The 18,843-nt window shown below is 36.8% G+C and overlaps 1 long non-coding RNA gene across 4 annotated transcripts in view; it reads left to right on the top strand.

Annotated features, from left to right (window-relative positions):
- LOC102165344 (uncharacterized) overlaps positions 1–14,443 on the top strand; it is a 32,667-nt gene extending 18,224 nt beyond the window's left edge. The window contains 7 exon segments of one of the 4 annotated variants that reach the window (NR_202028.1): positions 422–510; positions 2,782–2,917; positions 5,122–5,262; positions 5,619–5,947; positions 6,338–6,466; positions 7,456–8,987; positions 14,183–14,443. This is a non-coding gene — a long non-coding RNA (uncharacterized LOC102165344). 4 annotated transcript variants of the gene reach the window in all.
- Positions 14,444–18,843: the final 4,400 nt, after the last annotated feature.

Raw genomic sequence — 18,843 nt, 5'->3', positions numbered from 1 at the left:
CCCTAATGCCTAAAGACATTATTTGTCTGACTGACTGGGGGTAATAAATGAATGGTCCTGAGCCTTTTTGGAAACGTGGTCTCTGCCACTGTTTCTCAAACAGAAAAATTTGTCAAGATGCAACACCTCAATTTTTTTTTGAGATCCTAAAGAGTATGTGTTTTGAGAAACACTGACTTAAAGTTATTTGAAATGAAAACATGTTTTTCAATTTCAAGTTATCTTTGTTGAAGACATAATTTATATAATTTATGTAGAACTTAGGGATCCATGATAATATATCCACAAACCCCCAGGGTTCTTATCACCCCAATTTGAGAAACACTGGTCTATGCTTATGAGATCTTTTATTGCTACTAACCTAAGCGAATTATTCATTATTAACACACAACAATAACTACTTGTTGGAATTTTTTTAAAGGGATGAATTCTGAGCCGGTACCCCCACCTCAAGAGGAAGGATGGATCAATTTTAGGTGAATTGAAGCCTATACTAAACAGCCTCCAAAGGTGAATCTTGGAGTTGTATTTCAGTTCATTGCTTGAAATAAAGTCTCTAGCAGTGGCAAAAAGGGATGGTCTGGGAACGTGGGCATCTTCAAATTTGAGAAAATCCTTTTGTTAATTCAACAGATATTTATTGGACCAGGCACTAGAATAAACAGTAAAACCTAAGACATGGTTTCTGTCAAGGGATTTGCTATTTCATGGAGGATGCAGAAATGAACAAATCACTTTGGGCAATTTGATGAATACCATAAAAATTTTGAGAAATTTTGTGGGGCATAGAGGAAGAAGAATGGAAAAAAAGACATTTTTTCTATGCAAAGTGATGGCAAAGGAAAAACGCAAGGTGTGCCTAGAGAGCACCTTAATCAGTCAGCTGGGGGGGGAGGGGGGCTTTCTAAGCTGAAAGCTTACAGGCACTACTCTACTGCTTTTTCCTTTTTACAAGTGCATTTTAACAAAGCACTAGTTTTTTTTTTTTTTAAGATGGAGTGAATTATTATTTTTTTTCATGGGTTTGGAGGCAGAAAGAGTGAGATGCTGACAAAATTATGAAAAATCACCATCCATATCAACTTCAGTGTCTAGGGACTGCTGATGAGTTATGATAGGGACTTGAATACCTCAATCCCTAAAAAATTTTGTCATTTTCAAAGAGTCAAGAAAGAAAGCACTTAATTTTTTTTTGGCATTTCTCTAAATGGTTATTGAGATTTCTCTTCTGATTTTCCTTCTTATAGAACCTTAATATATAAGGTTGGAGGGAGTTTTCCAACCCTGGTTTTGTGCTTCTTTTCCCATACTCCCCTTGAGCTTTTCTGTTGTCTTTCTGCAACTTACCTAGACATTTCTCTAACCATCTCCCTAAATTATAGAAAATCTTAAAACCCAGGGATGCTATGACTAAGCATTAATAATTTCTTTTCAGGGTATCTAGGCCCTGGTCATCAAATGTACACCTGGATAGGAATTTGTGACTTGAAGAATTAAAAGTTGATCTGTGGTGGCTGTTAAATATTCTTAACATCCTGGGAAAATAATACCAGCTTAAAGAGAAGGAAACTGATATCTGAACTATTACCCCTAAACCTTATAAGCTTGGAGGGCAAAGAGTACTGATGTGCATGGTTAAACAGAGCTAATGCCCTCCTCTGCCTCAAGTCTTAAAGACTTGAGTAGAAGAAATCTTGATTTTCCTGCTACCATATTTTTGGCTACAGATAAGTAGCACTTAACACTGGTGTCCTTCAAAATCCACCTCAAGTTGGATCTCAATTATTTGCATGAAACTTAGCTGACCTGCTGAATGTAACAAAACTAGAGGGCTTTGATGCTGAAGTAGCCGTACTCAGTCAATATAGTTCAGAGTGTCTGAGAAGATCTGGGGAGACTGGAATAGTTGTTTCCTTTTGGGTATCTTAACTAAGCAGTATATAGATGAATTTGAGCTTGGATTTGTGAATTTAAAAATTCTTTGGGTAAATCTGATTGTATATGGAGTGTCCAGTTACTGTCATTAATTGGGTTTCAGGAAGGAGCAGAGTAAATATGTTATGGATTGTCATGTTTAACTGGAAGGCTGTATTTAGGGATGAAATAACTAATCCTAGGTTAAATAAGGATGGGGAAGGATGTTGCCAAAAGACTTCAAAGCCTGTTCTCATATTGAGAACATCATAAAATAACAGTTAGGCTTTACTGGACATCTTATCTAGAGAATAGAGTTGAATAAATGATCTTTTACATACTATAATTTGTTTGATATTGACATAAAGGTCCTTGTAATGTAATATAATAATATAATCAGGAATCTGGAAGCCATACCTGGTGCTTTCCACACCATAACATACCATACAAATTACTTTCACAGCTACAAACTTGGCTTAGACCTGCTTCAGTGAGCTCCTATCCTATAGTAAGGGCATTTAGCTACTTATTATAAATGATCAAGGCAATCGTAATACCTTGCATCTTGAAATATTTTCTTCAAGAAGTAGGCCACAGATTTAGTCATCTCTAAAGGTGGCTATTGGTTTGACCCCATGTTTTCATTTAGTTCTTTTTCTATATTTGCCTAGTCCTTCTGTGATACTGCCAAGGCTTGACCTTACAGGACCTTTGGGAGATAACAGGCTAGAGAGGAGAGACAAGAGGCACCAATATCTAATGCTTCAAGTTATTGCTGCTTCATTTTTTGTTTTGTTTTGTTTTTATTGTAGTTGATGTTTTCTCAACACTTTTGGTATCTTACTGAACCCTGTCTTTATTCTCAAGGATATTCCAAGCAAGTGAGCCCTGAGACTGCAAGCAGCTCTAAGAAGTTCCGCATTGATCAGGTCTTCCCTTTTGAGAATCTGGATAAGCTCCAACCAATCTAAAAGGATGGTTTGCAGACTGTCTGGAGAAAAAGGTAATTTATTTGGGGAGCCCAGTGTTGTATGAATTCTCTTTGGGTTTAAGGGCTTTAACTTCCCGCAGCTCTCCTTTTAAAAACAAAACATGAGCCAATTTTCATTAATTCCTACACAGTTTTTTTTTTCTTTTTGGGCATATATATATATACACATTTTAACTTTCCACAATGAGTTTGACCTATTATTTTTATCTGTCCCTCAGAGTTAGGCTTGAGTGAGATCTGTAAGGGTAAGCACACCTGATCCTCATTCATAAATGAAGGATGAGAGATGCAAAACAATAAATTACTTCATTTTACATCTCATAGCTACTTAACAGAAACCTTAGAGAGCAAACTTAATGCCTTGAAATTATTTCCACTTTCCTTGGACAGACTGGTAAGTGCTGAGGATTTGTTATGATCTGTTTCATAGCCTTGTTTTGGCAGGCCTAATTCCATTGTCACTGTCATTTCCTTGTTTTAAGAAGTGGAGGATTTGTTCATTTGAAAAACCATGGAATGGCTAAAGGGTAGATAACGGAGCCCTGAGGGACTGGTTAAGCTATTTACTGGATCCCTATCCTTCCATACCTTATTTTTCCTTTTGCATAGATTTGCTTAGCTGGGGTTTTATATGCCTGTTGCCATTCCTGATTTTTCTGAATATCCTGGCACTCTGGTAGTGCCTTGTTTATATATAAGCTGTTCTGGAAATATACTATGTAGATTGAGTAGAAAAGTTATGTTTACTTTGGCAATTCTCCAGCATCTTACTACTTAATATACACATTAAAATAGAGGAATGCTGCAAAACTAGATGAGAGAGAGGCACATTGGTTGAGATAGATTGCTCAGTTCTTAAGATAGTGCTTTGTAAAAGAAGCCTGGGGCAATGTGAAGAACTCTTACAGAGTATAAGCTCAGTCAGGCAACATTGGAGCTTTTCTTTTCTTTTTCTTTTTCTTTTTTTAATTGAAGTATTGTTGATTTACAAAGTTGTGTAAATTTATGCTGTACATCAGAGTGACTCAGTCATATACATATATACATTCTTTTTAATATTATTTTCCATTATGGTTTATCCAAGGATATTGAATATAGTTCCCTGTGCTGTACAGTATGACCTTATTGTTTATCCATTCTATATGTAATAGTTTGCATCTACTAACCCCAACCTCCCACTCCATTCCTCCTCCAACCTTTTCCCTTTGGCAACCACAACTTTGTTCTCTATGTCTCTGAGTCTGTTTCTGTTTCATTGATAGGTTCATTTGTGCTGTATTTTAGATTCCACATGTAAGTGACATCATGTGGTATTTGTCTTTCTGACTTAGTTCACTTAGTATGAGACTCTCTAGTTCCACCCATGTTGCTGCAAATGTTATTATCTTGTTCTTTCTTTATGGCTGAGAAGTATTCTATTGTATATATGTACCACATCTTCTTAATCCATTCGTCTGTTGATGGACATTTAGGTTGTTTCCATATCTTGGCTATTGTGAACAGTGCTTCAATAAGCATAGGGGTGCATGTATCTTTTTGAATTGTAGTTTTGTCTGGATATATGCCCAGGAGTGGGATTGCTGGATCATATTGTAATTGTATTTTTAGTTTTCTGAGGAACTTCCATACTGTTTTCCATAGTGGTTGTACCAACTTACATTCCTACCAACAGTGTAGGAGGGTTCCCTTTTCCACATTGGAACTTTCCTAAAGTGACTTGATGGCTCTTGGTTGAGAAAGTTCTAATTTCTCCTTTTACTAGTCTCAACCCCTTCATTTCTTGACCTCCACTATATTTTATGAAGACACCAGGACATTAGAAGTCTATACTCTAGAGGATTGTTCATCAGTGGAGATTGGAGAATAAAGCACAGTGTGGGTATTTTGCTAATTATTTAGCTCTAAAATGCACTTCGAGATGAAGGGAAGCACAGAGAATGGAGCTGGAATGAATAGAAGAATTTATTTGTTGCTAGGCTGGTAGCCAGAATATAGAACTCTACACAGTTCTAAATTTCCACTTGTTAATCCATCTGAAGAAAAGGATAGACATAGTTTAATTTTACTACTGGCCACTCACTGGGACACTTTCCTAGTGTATTGATTGCATTTTGGTAATTTATTTATTTATTTTTATTTCTTCTCCAGATCTTCCTCAGAAGAATAGGCTTGTTGCCTTACAGTGTTAGTGACTCATTCCCTTTGATGATCCTTAGGTGGAGATGGGGCATGAGGATCCTCCAGGGGAAAAGCTCACTACCACTGGGCAACAACCCTAGGTCAGGAGATTCTACTAAGATTCTTTCCTGGGTCCAGATAGGAAGATGAAGTCTCAAGACAACCACCACACATCTGAGGTGGGTAAGGTGTCCCTAAAAATATAATCAGTAGTCTTTAAATTTTTTTGGCTGCACCTGTGGCATGAGGAAGTTCCCAGGCCAGGGATTGAACCCACACCACAGCCAAATAGGCTTTACTTTTGATTTTGTTTTTAATTATACATTGCACTTAGCTTTCCCTTTAGATTGTTTTCATTGTTGTCAACCATGTCTGTTTTGGTAAAACCTGCTTCCTAATTAATCTGGGAAGCAGCTGGGTGTGACATGGGTGAAAATTATGATGTGAAAAGAATAGCAGGCTGCATGAGTTCGGGTGTTTAGGGTGGGACTGTAGGATGTGATAGAGGCTTACAGCCAAGTTTTCTTTCTTTTAGGAAAACAGGGACAACAACTGCCATATCTTACATTCATCATGACATTCATCATGAGCAGATCATAATTCTGGACCCTTTGATCCCCAAAGCCTCCCTTGAGGCCCTGTTGGAGAACTTCACCAATCATTTATATACTTCAAGATGCCTTGGGATAACTGGACAAAACAAAAAAACAACCTGTTTGAGAAGATAAAACAGTTGTATCTTTTTATGCTGTGCCTGCTAATTGAAAGAAGCCTCATAACTATGAATGTGAACCTGACTAGGAATGGAACAAAGTTATCTATCATCAGCCTGGATCTAAAGAATCAGGACCCTGCATACTCTAGGTCAGTGGTAAGAGAGGCTGATTAGGGGGATGCAGGTTGGAAGATAAAAGTAACCATTCAGTGTAGTAAGGCTTTGTATACATTAGTACCAACACATTAGTATTGTATACATTAGTATCCCAACTAAAGGAATAAGGCTGTGTTTGGTGATGTTTCCAATGGCTCACTGAGTGTCGTTAGGCAACACATTTTCCTATTTATGCTATAGTTTCCTATTCTGTTGAATGAAGCTATTGTGTTAGTTTTAGCTCTAAGAGGTAACTTTATACTTTCTAAGCTCTGGAGAGAATTTTTATAGCTCATTAATTTGAATCTTCTGTAACTTTAGCATAGTACTTGGTTAATATTTCTCTATGGCACTTATTTGGTTTCCTTCTCATTTTTCGGTAGCTCCTGATTGTTCCCTTCATATTTGCCAAATCGTTATCTTTCTAAGAAGCAGTGTAGAGAGCAAGAAATTTGAACACACCAAAGGAAGATCAACATGCCTGGCGGTCTGGCATTTTAAAACAGGATGAAGTAAGTTGTTAGTGGTGTAATCCTGTATGAATCACTTTAGAGCTAATAGCTTTTTGTTGGAGGTTTGTGTGGGATGGGGTATGGTGATCTAACTTGGAAGGGGAGCAAAATGTGAGATGGGAGGATGGCTAGTAACCTGTTATCAACTGGATTCACTGAAGCAACACAAAGGTAATACAGTCAGTGTACTAGTTGTGTCACAGAGTAATTTAGTCTCACCTTGTCTGTTCTTCATGTTCACTGCATAGATTTTTTTGCCACCCTTAGAAGCCTTAACAAATAGAAAATTAAACCAAAACAATGGTTTTGTTTTTTTGCTGAAAGGGTGTCCCTTTCTAACCTCCTTTTGTGAGAGAATCTGTGGTTAAGATTTAGTATTAAAGAAAATCCAGTCCCTGAAGCTGACACTGTAATTGTAAAGGGTGTGAAAATCAAGGCAGTTTTCTAAAGGGGTGAAGATATAAAGTGAGGGGATTGATTAGGTGCTCTCTAAGGGCCCTTTATTAAAATATTCACTCATCTGTGGCACCTAGGAAACAAGTCAGTTAGTTGAATGTTTAAATCCTCTGCCACTCATTAGGTGAAGAGCCTGTGGCAGTTTAGAGTCTAATTAGACTTGTCTGTTTGTGAAGGTTAAATAAAATAATATATGGAAAGAGCTTCACATGGTAGGTTAAAAAAAACCTAAGAAGTTTCATAAGTTCATTTGACGCAGCCCAAGTGACCACTGATACTGTCTAGTGGCACAGAGTTGGTGTGTTTTGATTCTAGGTAAGAAATTCCGAGGTTAAGAGTTTGTAAGTAGAAAAGTATCTGTTGGTAGTGCTTAATGTTATTATAATCATTATCATTAGTAATAATGTAAATAGTATTGGCACTAATAATAGATCTTTTTTTGTTTTCTTTTGTTGTCCTCTGTTTGTGATGCTTATTGTGGCTATTGCGCTCCTCACTGTATTTTGTCTCTTCCATTTCTTACCCTCTTCCAGTGATTGTCTGCCTTTGCTTATCTTAAACTCTTAAGTGTGTATTTGTTTGCTTGTCTCTTTCTTTCTTCCTTGCGCATCTTTGGTCTTTTTCTCTAAATTGTGTCTTACCCATTTCCATGATTCTTTTGCTAGTTTCTTCTCAGTATATCTTTGTCTCCTTTTTTGTACCTGAGTGTGCGGTCTGTGTCTCGTCTTAGATGTCTCTCTCTAGTTTCTTTTTTTCATTTTGTTATTGATTCTCCTTGGTCTCCTAGATCTGGCTCTTTCACTGTTGTTCACTTTGTGTCTCTTGAGTCACATACTATGTGCTCTTTGCTCATTTCTTGTTATGCCTACCTTTCTTCTTTTTCTCTTTGTGAATTCTGATTGTCTGTTATCCATTCCCCTTCTTGTTCGTTTGACATTTCACCTAGTCTAATACTGGCTACCCTTTTGCTGTTTCTACTCCTGATCTCACATTTCTCTTTTCACATATTCTTTTTGCCTCTCTTGGGCCATTTTCTCTTTTTCGTGCTTTGTATGCTTCTGTGTCTCTTTGTGCTTTGTGATTTTCCATTTCAACATCCATCTCTCTGTTCTCTTATTTCTTCTCTACTTTTGACTTCCTATTCACCTTTGAGTATTTTGGCCTCTTCTTGTGTCTATGTCTCCCCTTTGATTACATGCAATTCTCTCGCCTTGCACATTTTCTATGTATGTGTGTGGGCTCTTGTGTGTTTGTAACAAAGGGGCTTCCTAACCCCTTCTCAGTAGGTGCAAGAGTGTCAGCTACCAAAATAAGCATTGCAGAGCTGTTCCTTATGCCAGACCATGCTGTGAGATGCTGTGAGATTGTGCTGTGAAATGATCCAAGACCAATAGAAGGCCCAAGATCTGGACTGGAGTTGGATGGAAGGCTAAAGTCTCAGTGAAACTGAAGGCCAAAGACCTAAGACTCAAGCCTGTGTATATGGACAGAAGGCCCAAGAGAGACAGATATCTCAAGACTAAATTAAGTGGGAAGCTCAAGGTCCATGGCCCAGAATCTGGGAATGATAGAAGCACCAAGACCAAGGGAAATTACAAGATGATAACCCTAAATCCCAGCTCTTTTCTATTGTTCTCCTCCCTACTCTTGGATATTTTCACTTCTTCCTTTCCTGTTCTTATACCACCATTTAAACCCACTTTTGTGATGTTCTTTTTGATGTTGCTGTTACCTTAAAGTTAAAGAAACATATCTTCAAATCAACAGTATTATGCCTGGGCCAGTCTTAAACCAGTTTTTTTAAACTTCCATTTCTCTTCACCTCCACTCCACTTGAGAGACACATAGGTGACATTATATTTCAGTCCTCTCTTTTCCTCAGATACTCTAGGCTAATGAGAAGAGGAAAGTATCATGCTGTTGAGGGGGAAAAAATGTGCCAGGCTATCTAGAGAAAATATGAAGAGATGCTCCAGGCCAATGAGAAGAATTAGACAGGAAATACACAGATGCGCCAGCCTGCTGAGAAGCATCAGCCAGCAACACCTTACTCCTTTGAGCTTAGGTGAGCAGGATTCCTGAGGTTTGGGTACTAGTGATGGTTATGAAAAAGGAAATTGGGTCTGGGACAGAGTGAGGGAGGTCCCAAGGAGATAGCCTGAACTCCCTGCTCATAGTAGTGGCCTAATAATTTGGCAAACTGCACTAACCTTGCGCCTGGTTTTAATACCCACCTCTAGGCTTAAAGTTGAAAGAACTTACGCGTATTTAGCAGGTTTAATACTTTCCTTCATTTCTTTCCTCTTACCATGAGGGAAGATAATTTAAATGAAAATATATGTGAAACCTTTGTAAAACACAAAAAAACAAAGCATTCTCATTAATAACATATTGGCATTTGTGCACAGCAAAGATTTGGAAATGTACTGTCAGTTGTGAAGTACTATGTAAATCAGGGGTCATCATATGCTTTCTGTAAAAGATCAGAAGGTAAATCTTGAGGGCCATATGGTTTCCTGCTTTAAAAAAACAAGTGAATTTGGTCTGTGGGCCATAGTTTATTACCCCTGATGTAATTGCCAGGGACTGTGTTCTGAAATTAATTCCTTCTCTGTGCCTGTCCCTGTATTAGGCACTAAGGATGTAATGATTACTTATGATCATATCTAGGTGATCCAAAGAAAAGTATGTAAATGTGCTTTGTAAACTATAAAGCACTTAAAGACTGGTAAATGAACTCTGATTACATAGTATATACAAGCCAAGCAATGTATATACAGTGTTAGGCACTGTGGATACAAAAACCTGAGGGATTTAAGATAATTGTGAACACTTATAATGTGCCAGATAACATTCTAGGCATTACAGATGTCAAAGGAAAAAACAAGTTCTCATTACAGAATTAAAATTTTTACATAGGAAGTACATATTAAAGTGCTTTGTAGGAGTTCCCGTCGTGGCTCAGTGGTTAATGAACACGACTGGCATCCATGAGGACACAGGTTCAATCCCTGGCCTCGCTCAGTGGGTTAAGGATCTGGTGTTGCCGTGAGCTGTGGTGTAGGTCGTAGATGCGGCTCAGATCCCTCGTTGTTGTGCCTGTGGCGTAGGCCAGCAGTTACAGCTCCAATTCAACCCCTAGCCTGGGAACCTCCATATGCTGCTGGTGCAGCCCTAAAAGACAAAAAGAAAAAAAAAAACAACAAAAAAAAATAAAGTGCTTTGTAAACTAAAGCACCACATAAGTACCAATGGGCTATATATGTTTACGAATGAATAAACAAATATTAATTGCCTTATATGTGCCAGCTATTATTTCAGGTACTGTGAAATCTAAGATAATACTCCCAAGTAATAAGAGGGAGGTTTATGTCTTACACTACAGAGGTATAAGAATTAGATATTGCTTATTTTAGTCAATCAAGACTTTACCAGTGAGGTCAGATTAAATTATTACCAGGATGTTTTCCCAGGTAACAGGAAAATGTAATGAATGAGATTGAGTTTTCTAAACTATAAAATGCTTCATAAACATAAGACATTAGATGTTTTCTATGTGAATAAAACTTATGTGAGGCAGGCATTATCTCTACAAAATTCTCATTGTGTGCGTAACCCACTACGAGAAAAATTGTATAAATATTTATACAAACTGTTTAAATACTTAAGTGAATTAATTATTCATATCAATTGCCTACTATGTGAACTCACTGTTAGAGGCATGAAAGATATGCACACATTTATCATTTTATTGTGCCTGTAAATGAGAATAAAGTAATACATATGTTAGCATTTTGTGAACTCTAAAGCACCATGTAAATATAACTATTGATCTTCTTATTTGGTGTGCCTGTACTAGTTTACAAAATTGCATCATAGTTATACTATGAAAAAGAGAAAAAAAATTGAGGAAGGATTTTTTTACTCTTGAACACTTTGAATATGATATTTAAAGGATTAAATGCCTGATGAATGAAAGACTAAATAATAATTTTCTATTATGTGCCAGTCTCCTGAATCAGGGCTGTGAAGATAATCCATTGTTTTATTGTGTTCTAGGTAGCAGAATGTAATGTGTAAAATCAATTTGTAAGTCTTAAACTGGCATACATTTCTGCTGAATGAACATTGATTAGTTACTCTTTCTTATCCCCAGAGATAGCAAGTGGGGATGCTAAATTCATTGTCATTGTCACTGAACCTGCAACAGAGATCTGTGTGTAAATTTACAAAGCCTATTGATCTATACAAATATTAGGAATTAACTGTTGGCTCAATGAGTGATTACCAGTTACTTTCTATGAGGCTCAGAACTGCACATGCTCTAGGATATGAAAATGATATCCTTATCTGATGTTCCCTGGAGGAAATGAGGTAATAGGTGTGGGAATCTAGACTGAAAGTTACTTAATCACTGCCAAGCTTATTTGATGGCAAAAACATAGGAAAAATGGAATTGTGCAAGGCAGTATGCTTCTGAATGCTGAGCTAGGTGGAAAGAAAATCCAGACCAGAAGGCTACTTGCTCCTTTGCCTGATTGACGAGATGGGATTTTTTTCTTTAAGCAAGATGTTGTGCTTGTTTTTAAATTCTAAAGATGGAGGTGAATGAGATCCACCCTGACATGGCATTAAAGGAGTAAAAATTAATGGCTCAAGTTGCTTTTAGATTAATTTGATAAACAGTATCTTTTATGTGGAATACATTGTTCTAGGTCCTGAGCATAACAGAAATGAAAGGGGCCTAGTCTAAAGGGCATTAGGTAGATAACAAATCATGGCTGAAAATTCAGAAATGTCTTTGATTTCTGGAAATATTTGAGTGCCTCTGGAAGAATTTGTTGATTAGATCTGATCCAAAAAAACCTATTGACTTGCCTTGGAAATTGAAAAAATAGGGAAAAAAAGATATGATTCTGTCAATGTAAAATGACATTTTTCCTAGATCTGGAAAGTCCCAGTGTCACTTGGTCATTGACATAGATTGAAGCCAGAAGATTGATAAAAGAGCTCATGGTTTGACCTTTAATTCTTTAACATTCTGCTTTTATTATGGTTAAATGGTTTATGATGAAAATCAAGCTGAAACAACTAGTTCTAAAAGTGTTTTGTTTTGTTTTTTTTTTTTTTTACTCATTGGTCTGCCAGAGAGTCAGAAAGCCACTTAACTAAAAACTAAAAAAAAAAAAATAATAAAAACTTCCTAGATTTTTCATATTTTGTAAAAAAACTAGTCACTTGAGTGAAGTACTGTTCTTAAGTACCAAGAATGAAGATTTTCAAGATCTAGATCAAAATATAATTTTGGTAGCTTATAGAGGAAACATAAGAACAAATTTAATAAGAGACTGAAGTTCTTTCATTAGTTGAAAAACTTCATTGAGCAGCCATGATATTAAGAAACTGAAATGGAATGGTTAAGTAGACACCTTCTGCTTGGCATGTGTGGTAGCGTAGGAATAAGAGACCTTTGTGTTTACTCATTCATGTAAACACTGAAGAAGATGATGCTAAATTAAATAGATGTGGCACAAAAGCACTTAGTCTTGGAGATGTAGTTAAAAACAACAGTAAGAAGAAATGGAGTGAAACTCTTCATGAAACAGAAATGTCTATTTCAAGGCATTGTGTGATACTCCTAGACAGAAAACAAAAGATCTTGACTGAAAGATACTTGCTTGGCTTGGAAACTGAAATATAAGAGGAGAGGTTACTGTTTATTCATATTTTCATTTATTTGTTCATTCTGCCAGTATATTTGAGTGCCTACTGTGTGTAAGCTTTCTTGGCTAGTTTCTTAGTTGGCCCCAGAGACATGAAAAAATGAATGTCTTCCAAGAGAACTTAGAACTTTAAAAACTTGCCTTTTGGCCAGTTTTCTGGTTAGGGGCAAGGCTTAGTTCCTCACTAACATTGTGTAGCTTAATTCTTGCTCCATATTTCCTCTGCTACTCTGGCCACTACAATAAGCAGGGATTTCTATTGCGCTTGCTCCTTCCTTAACAATAGTACTTCATTTTTCCTAGTCCATCCTTAATGAAAAATGGCCGTGAACTTTGGTGGGCAGGAGAGATGAGAAACAATTGATTCCCTAACTCTAGTCTCATTGGTACCAGCTTTTGGGAACATTCATATTCAAGCCACAACTGGTTTTGAAACACATTTACCAGTTTTGATGATTCTCAGTTCACCTTTTATATTATGGCAAATGTATTTTTAAGAGACAATCCCCCAAAAGTACATAACAAGTTTGGAGATGTTTTGGTTTTGCAGTAGCTTCTCACCTTACACTTAGAAATCTTTTCCTTCTCACCATCAAAACCTGCTTAAGAAAGGACTTATTATTTGTAACAGAATAGTGCAGAGAATGAAAATAACAATTTTATTCTTAAGTTTTAGGAATAATAAAAATTGGAAGTAATTGGAAAAAATTGGATAGAAGAAATACCCCCACCAAAAAAAGTCTAAATTTTGACCCAAATGGGCTTTGGCCTTTTCTATTTTTAAATCACTCAGAGAGGGTGGGATAGGAGGAAGAGTGAAAGAAAAGGTCAGACCTAGTTCGATGGGCAACCTGCCTTTGTTCTGGATTGGTCTTAAAAGTATTACTACCTCCAGATCTAACTTGGGGGATTGCATCTTTAGTTTAAATGCAACTCCAGTAACTGGTCACTATTAAGATGAGGACAAATTCCTTTGTTCCCCCTCATTTCTATATGTTTTTGAGAAACATTTTTTGTTAATGGCTGTCAATTAAGCCTTGTGCTAGATGTTATGAAGTTGATTAATTAAATCAATGTAGTCTTAAGCTAAAGCCGAAATTCATTGCAAAAGAAGAGGGCTTTTTTGTTTACTGTAAGTCATACATATTTCATACATATTTCAAAGCATCCAAACTTTAGTTTACATGGCAAGCCAACAGTAACATCTGTGATGGAGAAGGAAATAGATGAATGGCGAAGGATAGTTGCTGAAGGGAGCAAAGTTGAAGAGGATTTTCTGACATGTTAATAATGTTTAATAAAAAAAATAATGTTTAATATATGATATCAGCTGGATGCAGTTATTCCTCTTTCTTGAGGTGGGGGTGGGGGTGCATTATTGGAAAAGTGGAAAGGAGAAAGTAACTAAAAGCCTTCCTTTCACAGTTTCTGGCATCCAAGACTACCACTACTGATAAACAAGAATAAGAGAACATGCTATCATCTGATTTTTGTAGCATAAATGAAGTTGTGAACAAATCTTTTTTTTTTTTTAAAGAGAATGGCTTCATCTCTATTCTTTCACCTACCTCAAAGGGAATCTATGCCAAAATACTCCAGTGAATGCAAGACACACTGGACTTGTGAACTGATGTGAAACATAGAATCTCTGAGCCTTGGTTGTTTTGAAGATTGAAAAATTTTGTTCAACATGGATGACCACCAAAAATCAATGTAAACTTGTCTATGTGCCACAACTGAGACAAATTGAAGAGTTTGTTGTTTAATGTCAAATAAAATACTGTTTTTTGAAAACTTAGTATTTTGTGCTTTTTTTTTTTTTTTGTTTTTGTTTTTGTTTTTGTTTTGCTTTTTACAGCTGCACCTGAGGCAGGCACATGGAGGTTCCCAGGCTAGGGATCAAGTCAGAGCAACAGCTGCCAGCCTATGCCACAGCCACAGCAACACGGGATCTGAGCCTCATCTGTGACCTACACCACAGCTCACGGCAATGCCAGATCCTTAAACCACTGAGCAAGGGCAGGGATTGAACCTGAAACCTCATGTTTCCTAGTTGGATTCGTTTCTGCTGCACCACGATGGAAACCCTGAAAACTTAGTATTTTGACGTAACATATTCTACCTCACTGTCCCTTCCTAACCACGTTAGTTACCTCAATTTTTTTTTTTTTTTTTTTTTTTTATATCTGAGTCATCCAGCTTGGGGAAATGATTTGAGAGGTCTCATTTTCCCCCCTCACTTCAGTTGCTTTGGTTGGGAGTACTGAGAAGCACAAACCCCATTTAAAAAAGGTGAGATGCAAAAAACTACTGAAGAATGGAGGTGGGGTAGGAATAGAGCATAAAAATATTTTTAAGATGGTGGGAAGTAGGATTTATTCAGAAAGGTAATCACTGTAGAAGGTACTGGGTCTGATCCCTGAATAGGTAAAGGGGTCTTTGATATTCCTAGAATTTTGAGTGATTAAATACCCAAATGTTAGGTTGTGCATATGACCCAATGCAGTGTTTATAGGCAAGAGTTTCTACTCATTTGTTTGTTGGCATCTTAAGCCATTCTTAATTGTGCTGGAGACTGCTCAGCTCCCTCTTTCCAATGACACTCCCTATGCACTATCAGGGTTTTTTTGTTTGTTTGTTTGTTTTTTAACCTGTCCTTTTTTTGCAGTAAGACATGGTGGAGTAATGGCCAGTGTTAGAGGAAGTAAATTTGTAATGGAAGGCACAGAAGAAGCACAAAGGTTTAGGATAGCAAGGCACAAAATGGCCCCATTACCAAGCAGGAGCTGTCATATCCTAGAGTCCCAAAGCAGATGTTAATTTGGTGGAGAAGAGTCTGCACATTACTTGACAGAGTGATTAACCAGATAACTATTTGCTTGCTTCATTCTATAACCCTTGTTTATGTTCTGTTCCTTTTTTTACCTTAATGTTTGCAACTGTTATCTCCTGCCAAGTGCTTTTTGTCCATTTCCTGATAATCTCTAAAATATCGAATTCTCCCTTTCATAAAGCTAGACTTGTATATAAATAGGGCTGTGTATTGTGATTTCCAAGGTATAAGAAAGTCTTACTTCTCAAACCTGTATTCTCTCTTAGTAGTTTATGTCTGATAATCTATTACCTAGAGTTTAGTCTCTGATTCTTCAATATTTGATAAAGCAGGGACTGTTTTATTTTTGTACCTGCACAGAAACTAACAATAATGCCTTCCCCATAGGAGATGCTCAACAAATACATTTGAATTAAGACTTAAACCCTCTAGGAAAGAAAACATGACATTCCACGCATAAATCAAGAACAGCTAATACATCACAGTTTCTTTCTCCCAATCCATGACAGATAGTATTAATTAATCCTGGCACTTATTCCTGCTAAACCTAGACTCTAGAGACTGCTAGTTGTCCACCAAAATAGAATCTCCCCTTTTATTTATTTTTTGTCTTTTCTAGGGCCTCATCCATGGCATATGGAGGTTCTCAGGCCTAGGGGTCTAATCGGAGCTGTAGGCACTGACCTTTGCCACAGCCACAGCAACACTGGATCCAAACCATGTCTGCGACCTACACCACAGCTCACTAATGCCAGATCCTTACCCCACTGAGCTAGACCAGGGATTGAACCTGCAACCTCATGGTTCCTAGTTGGATTCATTAACCACTGAGCCACAACGGGAACTCCTAATCCTCTTTTAAAAACGTGACTGCCCAGGTAGACCATGATTCCCAGTCTCCTTTGCAGTTTTGTGTTGCCAGATGATTATAACCAGCAGAAGGTGAGTGGAAGTGATGGGTGGCATTTATGGGCCTGGCTTAGAGCTTGATCACCTCTCCAATTTCTTATCCCCCATCCACCAGCTACAACCTAAACATAGTGGCTAATCTACCTTCAACATTACAAATGACAAATCATTCTTTATAAGATGGAAGTACAGTGACTTGGAAAGAAACCATGTCCCTGAATGAAAAGAAACATAATTGCCCTTCTCACCTGAACTTTTTACATTGAAACTGTCATGCAAGGAAGAAATAATGTTTCTCTAAACCATTGAATTGATTTTCATTCTTAGAGTAGCCTCTTTTTCCCATAACTAGAAAAAACTGGATGCATCTGCACAATCCTTTTTTAAATTAAAAATTTTTTTTTCTCTTTTTAAGGCCATATCTGCACCATATGGAAGTCCGGGTTAGAGGTCAAATCAGAGTTGAAGCTGCTGGCCTACACCACTGCTACAGCAACACCAGATCCAAGCCATGTCTGCAACCTCTGCCAGATACTTAACCCACTGAACGAGGCCAGAGATCAAACCCGTGTCCTCATGGATCCTAGTTGGGTTTTTTACCTCTGAGCTGCAATGGAAACTCCCAATTTAAGATAAAAAAAAAAAGCAGGAGAAACAACTTGAGACAAATTTCTTAACAGAATTTGACTGAGAGATTACCCATAATCTAAAAATTACTATAATTAATAATATAATTAAATTTATAACTAAATAAACTATAATATTACAATTATAATTTATAATTAAAGGGTTTGGTAGAAAGCAGATGGCATGAGCAAAAGGAGAATTTTAGAAGACAGGAAACTACTAGAATGTTTCTAATAATGCTAGAAAGAATGTGGGAACAGGTGAAGAAGGCCTTTTATGAGCTCATCAGTAGATAAGACACAGGCAAAAAGAAAGAAATTCGGTGAACCTGAATATAGGTAAGTAAAAATTTATAGAAACTGAAACAGAAATGGAAATGTAACAACAACAACAAAACCAACAGAAACTCGCACCCATGAGTTGTGGAACAAAGTAAAACAGTTTAACATGTGGTTAATTTTTTCCCCTAAAGAACTAAATACACTAACCCACAGAACCAAAAAACTAAAAACAAACAACTGCCCCAACCCAAAGAGGATTTAAAAACTGTATAGACAAATGATATTCAAATTGTAAAAACCAAATGTTAAGAGAACATTTGGAGACATTCAGAAACAAAGTGACATTGTATACAGAAGAACAAAAGAATTATAGCAGACTTTTCAGATATCCGAGCCAGGAAACAATAGAGTAGAATATCTAAAGCACCAAAAGAAAAAAAGTCAGGCCAGACTTTTCTACATGTTAAAACTGTATTTCAAAAGTGATAGTGAAAACTAAAACATAGTTTGAACAAAATCCACTACCACAAAACTGCACTAAAATATGTTTTTACAAAAAATATTAAAGGAATATTTTTTCAGGAAGAAGGGATGGAATACCAGGCAGAACATTGAATCTGCATAAAGAAAAAAGGTCCCCAGAAATGGATGGAATGAAGGCAATTATAAAGGATATTTCAACTCATTTTATCACTCTTAAAAACAATTGATGGCAATGATGTTGTTTCAGATCAGTCCTCATGAAAATTTTACTAGCCATCTCAGTCAGTGCAAAAAGGCAAGACAAGAATATATAGAATGGGAAAAAACTAAAATGCTCTCAGGGGAGTTCACCTGAAGGAGGAAATAATGAAACAAACCTCTGCAGTCTAAAAGAGATTGAGTTCAAAAAGGAGATAGTGAAAATACTGAAGGAATTAAGAGCAAATATGAACAGTAATGCAGATTACTTTAGAAAGGAACTTGAAAATACAAGGAGCCAAGAAAAATGAGAAAATTGATTTGTAGAGATGCAGGCTGAGTTAAAGTCGTTGAAGAGGAGAGTGAATATTGCAGAGGAATGAATTAGTGACTTGGAAGATAGAATAATGGAAATCACCCAATCAGGACAGCAGACAGAAAACCAAAAGAAAAAAGAAAGCAATATAAGAGATCTATGGGATAATATAAAATGGGCCAATCTATGCCCAATAGGGATTCCAGAGCGAGAAGAAAGAGAAAAGGGGATTAAAAATATATTTGAAGATATTATGACTGAAAACTTCCAAATCTGAAGGAAATAGATATCAAGATACAAGAAGCACAGAGGACCTCAAACAAATTGAAAGCAAACAGGCCCACAACAAGACATATTATGATAAAAATGGCAAAAGATAAAGACAAAGAGGATTCTAAAGGCAGCAAAAGAAAAACAAAGACTTAATTATAAGGGAACTCCCCATAAGGCTATCAGCTGATTTCTCTGCAGAGAGTGGCAAGATATATTCAAAGTTCTAACAGGGAAAAATGTGCAGCCTAGAATACTCTACTCAGCAAGAATCTCATTTA

The sequence above is a fragment of the Sus scrofa genome, chromosome X, assembly GCF_054392235.1.
Source record: "Sus scrofa isolate SSC_HxYL_T2T_F1_AM1 chromosome X, Sscrofa_HxYL_maternal_Yorkshire_Landrace_v2.0, whole genome shotgun sequence".
Lineage (NCBI taxonomy): Eukaryota > Metazoa > Chordata > Mammalia > Artiodactyla > Suidae > Sus > Sus scrofa.
This window is presented reverse-complemented; position numbering and strand designations above follow the sequence as displayed.